Source organism: Ascidiella aspersa, chromosome 5 (genome assembly GCF_963924565.1).
Source record: "Ascidiella aspersa chromosome 5, kaAscAspe10.2, whole genome shotgun sequence".
NCBI classification, from domain to species: Eukaryota; Metazoa; Chordata; class Ascidiacea; order Phlebobranchia; family Ascidiidae; genus Ascidiella; species Ascidiella aspersa.
In genome coordinates, this window is record NC_139451.1 from 3,123,027 (window position 1) to 3,129,559 (window position 6,533).

Sequence of the window (6,533 nt, forward strand, 5' to 3'; positions counted from 1 at the left end):
TTCTGCTTTGAACATCTATACTCTCAATGCTTCCCTTCGTTAATTGTGTTACGCCCTGCCGCGCCCTAGTATATTAGAATCTACCGCCTAACCTATACTTGTCCGACAGGACGCAACCGCAATGAGTTCTTAAAAGATAATCGGGAGTTATTTGCCTCAATGCTTAAGTTTATTCTACAGACCACACAACTTAACCCAAGCAACTAAGTGTATTAGATGAGCCAAAATGTCAAACACCACACCAACGCTTAGTACGTGAGCAAAAGTTACTTACAAGACAGAACACTACACAAACGTGCTGACCTCTAAACGCAATGGCCCACTTCCCAAATACTGGACAAAAGAGACGCTCCGACGCCGATTAATATAGGCGCCTTCTAAAAAGCAGTTACGCAAGAACTGGAAATGCGAGAAGGGCGTCGACGAGTTATAGGAAAGTACGCAATTTAATAAAGACAGTAAAAATTATAGCCATGGCAAACAGATTAATTCTTCGGTCCGAGGACGGCGCCAGCGAAAAGATTAGATCAGAACAAGGTGACCATGATTTGCGAGATTGGCAGTCATTAAATTTAAAAGTCCAGTGGAAAATCGCCAGAGGTCAGATTAGAAAGATAGCATCACGAGAAAAGCACCATTAAATGTCCCGTGTGCAGAGAATGTTAAACTGGCTTAAAAGGGCCGTGTGCACAAACAGATTAAACACATACCAACCAAAATAAGAATCAATGTTACAGTTTAATACATTTCGAAATATGAACCCAAGTCCCTAGTCCCTATTTTTAAAGTAAGGCGCAAATTAATAATTAAAGTTAGAATTCGCAGTTGACAAAATGACAAGAAAAACACGCTACAAATTGTACGTGGTGAAACTTTATTCACGGCCTCTTTGTGTATTACCGCGACAATACGATGAAATACAATTTGGAGAATATTCGAAACAATCGTATTTGGAGAATATTTTTGCTATTTGCACCTGTTTCGTATGTCACTGACAATTTAGTAGCCACGGCCTGCCTGTTTTCCATTTTTATAAAAATCCTTGAGCTCTCTTTTTTTCGTATTCTATTTTTCTGTGCTTGAAGAGCGTTTTACCGCAGGTTGCTTCACGCCACAAACAAAACGCCACATTTCGCCTAACACTATAGTTTCTAGTTACACAAGTAGGCGATATTTTCAAATATCGTAGTGTTCAGTGGAGGTTTCGGTCCCTCAAAGCATAAAAAACACTGCTTACAAATATTATTATAAAACATTTCTATTGAAACTTATTGTTAGCAAAAACTGTAGCAATTGCTCTTCATTTCGTAAAACAAACAATTGAATAAATACAAAAAAGTAGAATTATTATCCTGGGTACATCGCAGGTCCAATAAACTTTTCCAAAGGCGTCAACGACTGGGTTAAACATTTAAAAATTAACAACGTTCAAGTTAAACGATAAACCTTATTACTATTTGCCACTGCAGCAATGACGTATTTAACGATTTTTTTTAAACGGGACAAAGAGTCTTTATTACGGGGTTCGGACGTGACTTCGGTTTACCTTATTATTTGTGTAGTGTTGAATGTATTTGCGTCTTAGGTTTTAGGGAAATAACTGGCGCTAAGTAATATTTCGCTTAGTAGTGGTGCTTAACACAAGTTGTCCTACACAAACTAATCAAATTTCTCGCCAGTCGGGCGAGTAGGTGTCAATCGGCACTCACCCGGAGCGATTTGCACTCGCATTGGCGAGCGGGCAAGTGCTTACGGCCAACCCTGTATAAAGGCTCAAGTCCAAAAAATGTTGCTTTTGTGCCTTTTAGACACAAAGGGTAGGGCAAAATACAAATCTCCCAAATTTAACTGCAACTATTTTTTTGTATTTAGGTTTGAAACAAAGATTGAAATTAATTTCTTATTTGTTTTCACCCAAGCTTTTACCTGCGACGCTGCACTAACTGTAATCAACTCGGGAACAGTTACCCCCACATTACCCGCTTCTCCTGGCTACACGGGCAACACAGTGGTAACTGCGTCATGCGCTGCTGGATTTGCGTCAACTGATGGTGCCAACACTGCTGAATGTACTGCATCTAACACGTGGACACCAACATCGTTGGACTGTAGAGGTAACATTTTTCTGTTTGTTCTACTTTTCACAAAATCATAAATATTAAATATTTTGCTGTAATACACAAATACCACAAAAAGGCTTACAATAAAAATGTCATCCTGAGAAGGTCTAAATTGCCAGCAATGCCAGGCAAGAAAAACAACCAAACTGCGGTGAGGTTTGAACTTACGACCTTCGGCACAACCATAACTCAACATGCTTTTTGCATTCTCTTCAAGATTCAAACTGTATACTTTGTATTTTATTTTTTATCACTGATCACACAAAAATAATAAATGCACATCGTGAAGTTCCAGCGAACTGTTGGTTGTTTTTCGATTTAATAACTATTCAAAAGTCTTTAAGTATCCAAAGTCATGTCCCTAAAATACTTGGGTTTGTCAATTAAAATTTCTTTTGCTTTTCAAAGGATGCTAATTAACAACAAAAAGTGTCTTTGCAATGTTATGTTAGGAAAAAGTTTAAAATACCTCAGATTTTTACGCGCTTAATGGAACTGGATGGAGGTGTTTCATGTAATGCATTAATGTTAAATTACAGCTGCATGTACATCATTGCCTAGCGTTGTGGAAGGCACCTTAGCACCCAATGCTCTTCCTGCTAATGGAGGATTTGCAAACGGTGATACAGTCACAGTGACTTGTAATGTCGGGTTCGTTATAACTACAGCAACAACCACTTGTTCTGCTGCAAGCAACACGTGGACTGTACCCACATTGACATACGCAGGTAAAACAATTAACTTTGCTTAAACTAAATATAGCAGAACCAGCGTTGTAATAAATTAAACTAATAACTTAACTTAAGGGCACTTAAGTCATTTTTTTAAATCACTTGGACTTGACTGAAGACTCTAGACCAAAATGAGTTGTCTTGAGTGAGGTCTTTTAGACAAATGACTTGACTTGGACTTGTTTTTCTAATAACTGGACTGAGACTGAAGTTGTTTTTTCAAATGACTTGACTGGGACTTAAGTCATTTCCTAACAACTTGTTTACAACACCGAGCAGAACCAATAACTGATTTCACCAAATTTGGACAAAAGGATGTTTTTTCTGATTTTGTAAATGGAGGTTAGCATTGCGGAACCTGAAATTTTTTATCGAACGGAAAATAATGCAATTTGCATTTTCTCAAAAGTTAGCACACAGTCACCAAATGCCAGCTAAGCGCGTAATTCCACATTTTTACAATGTACATCCTTTGATATTTTACTAATATTATGTTTCGTCCAAACTCTTATTGTTTTGCTTAGCTTAGTAGCGAAAACATTTTGTAGAGAAATGTTAAACATAGAGCTCCATTTTCTATTCCTCGAGCAAAAAAATTTGTAAGAAGCGTAACGTTTGGAATATCAGCTACTTACGGCTGTCTTATAGTCTCTTAGTAATGCAATTGGTAGCACGGCTGTTGTAGCAAAAAGGACCACTTACCGTGGAGTTTTATTTCCGTTTTGTATTTATACTGCATCAATCTCAAGCAAGTGGTTTTCTTTTAATCCTAATACAAGCAGTTCTGACTTTTCGTTTGAAACAAAAAACATGCATCTACAATAAGTCTGTTCAAATCTGTCTGTCTTTCGTTTTGTTTTTATTAACTCCATTCAATGTTCAATTTTATCAGGGAGAATTCATGACTTTTATGAGGAGGAAGTGAAATATGCATTGCGACATTATGTAGTATAGGTCTCCTTGCTTAATCTAACAGCTTAAGTACAATCGTCCATACTAATGATATCTGAAGTGATTCATTGCTTGTCGTTGGTCACTTAAATTTGAAAAGTATATCTAACAACATTACTCATTAAAATCTGGCATTACCTAACATTTATTCATTTTGATGTTTTATCGCTGTAGTGTGACGAGAGCTTGTTTAAACAACATGTATTCTCAGCTCGGATGCTGTTTTTACATCTAGAAATTAACTACTTTATTACAAAAACAGTTGATAAAAGATCTTTTCTATATTGTTTTTTTTTTGAGATATAACAGATAAAATATTGTGTGAGTCACATTATGTTTGGATTATGTCACATTGCGCATTTTACTAATTTAAAAATATGCTGCTTTCAAGTGTAGACATTTTACTAATTCAATTATAGTATAAAGTGTAGACACTTTACTAATTTAATAAGATACTAATTTTAATAATTTTACTAATTCAAGAAGATACTAATTTAAAGTTTGGCCTTTTTTAGTAGAGGATAGAAACTGTTCTTGCAACATTTTATAGGGCCAAGTTAGTATTAAACTAATTGTTTACTCGCACACGAATTTCTCCCATAAACTGTTGAAATACCTTGAGTTACCATTTCGTATATGAAATAAGATTCTTCGTATCGCTAAATGTCGATACCTGGTAAAAAAATACCGCCTATGCTTGTGCAATAATTAATCCAGCCTTGAAAAAAGCATTCGTAATTTGAATTAATAACTTGTTTTAATGTTCAACCAGCAATTACCTGCTCGGCATTGACTGTGACCAACGGTGTCGTGGCTCCAACCGGCACTGTCGCTTTTAACGGAGAGGTCACTATGACTTGCGACAGCGGCTACACACTGTCGTCCACTACTGCCACCCTCAAATGCGACGGAACTCTGGCCAACAACTACAACGTGGCCACACCCACCTGTGATGCAAGCAGCACAACCACTACTGCAACCACCACGTCTACCACTACAGGTATGTCGATGTTTACAGAGTGATAACTATTTTTTTGACTTTTAAAAAACGTCAAAATTTACAATTTAGGTCAACATTGTTTCTAGTTAAACTCCATAAAAAGACGCAACCTAACAATTTCAGGGGTAAAAATTAGAAATTCGAAAAAAAGTGTGTTTTGAACAACCCTAATAATATGCATACGGAGGCAGGTTTCTTCAAAATTGACCCCATTTAAGAACCTCTGTGTTATAGAATAACATAGCATGAGCGGTTGGAAAATATACAACTTATCCAACACTTTAATACAAGATTGGCCGAATAGCGCCTTTAAAACTTTTATTCGAATTCACACTACTTGTTTTGTGCAATAAACTATTTGTGTGGGTACATTATGCACGGATCTGTAATGTAGCTTGATAATAAATTGCAAAGCCAAAAAGGTCGAGTAGATCGACAGCATCTTGATTAAGACGTTTCGATACGAGCTTGTATCATATTCAGTTAATGTGACTGAGAAGCACATTAGGCATCACTTATAAGAGATGTTTAACACCTGAAGGTGCAAAATAATGGCCCAACTTTCGAAACTCAGACTGATAACAATAGCGTCCCATCTCTTATAAGTGATGCCTAATGTGCTTCTCAGTCACATCAACTGAAGATGATACAAGCTCGTATCGAAACGTCTTAATCAAGATGCTGTCGATCCACTCGACCTATTTGGCTTTGCAATTTATAATCAAACTCTTTGTGAGATTTATGACTAAAAAAATAATTCGAACTTTCGTTTTTTAGGTGGCAGCTCGACAGTTTTCCATTTGCAAACAAGTTTCGTTGTGATGGTTCTCTCTGCATTTGCTTTCGTCGCGTCTCTCTGAATAAACGTCTTGTTTTGTCCGTAAGAGTGTAGATGTTTGTTTCTTGTTGGTATTTCTAAATCAAAACAACCAAATTCTTCTTTATGAACCAAAAATTGAGGTTTTAGAGGAAAGTCGAATTTACCAATAGACAATCTTTTTTTTAGCTTTTAAGTAGTGCACTTGTTTCGTGACTAATGTTGGTATTTCTTGTCCAAATATTTTGATAAAGCTGTTGTTTAAAATATTAGGCATTCATTCACATTTGGTGTCCGTGTGTTCTAAAATACGACAAGCATAAGTTAACAATATTGTTTGTTTATGAATTTTCTTGGATAATAAATTTCGTCAAGAATGCACGTTTTTCAAAAAGCAGTTGTACCGCATTGACATTTCTATAATAAACTTTACCGCCATCTAATATCAATTGAATTTTTTTTTTGCGCTAATTTTGAATAGTTACGTTAATGGCTAAGCCCTAAGCAAACATGGTGTTATGGTCATACGTGAGTCTAGCATAGTGTTTATGTTAAATAAACTGTAGGTTTACTCATACATTTGTTTCCATTTTTCCACGTGATTGTAGCGAATCTCAAGAAATACAATTTACCAGATTATAAAGGTGTGCTGTCGCTCTTTGTCATTGTTCAGTCCAAACAAAGGGTTTTGATGCTTTAAGCTAGATGTACACACGCGCATTGTTGCCTTAATATTGGATACCTAGTATAAGAAATTTAGAATATCGAAGCCCAACTTCTAACTCAGTGGTTCTCAAAGGGAGCAACTTGGCTTCCTTAGGGAGGGAAATTTAAATTTGTACCTGCGAGGAAAAATGAATATTATTTAATCGGTTTTATGCAAAAAAGCCTCTAACTATAATTATTGATATCGT

The 6,533-nt window shown here is 36.2% G+C and overlaps 1 long non-coding RNA gene across 1 annotated transcript; it reads left to right on the forward strand.

The window, feature by feature from the left end:
* The first annotated feature begins 4,648 nt into the window (after window positions 1-4,648).
* Window positions 4,649-5,774, forward strand: LOC146141495 (uncharacterized). Its single transcript, XR_014498749.1, has 2 exons — window positions 4,649-4,802; window positions 5,580-5,774. It is a non-coding gene; the product is annotated as an uncharacterized LOC146141495 (long non-coding RNA).
* Window positions 5,775-6,533: the final 759 nt, after the last annotated feature.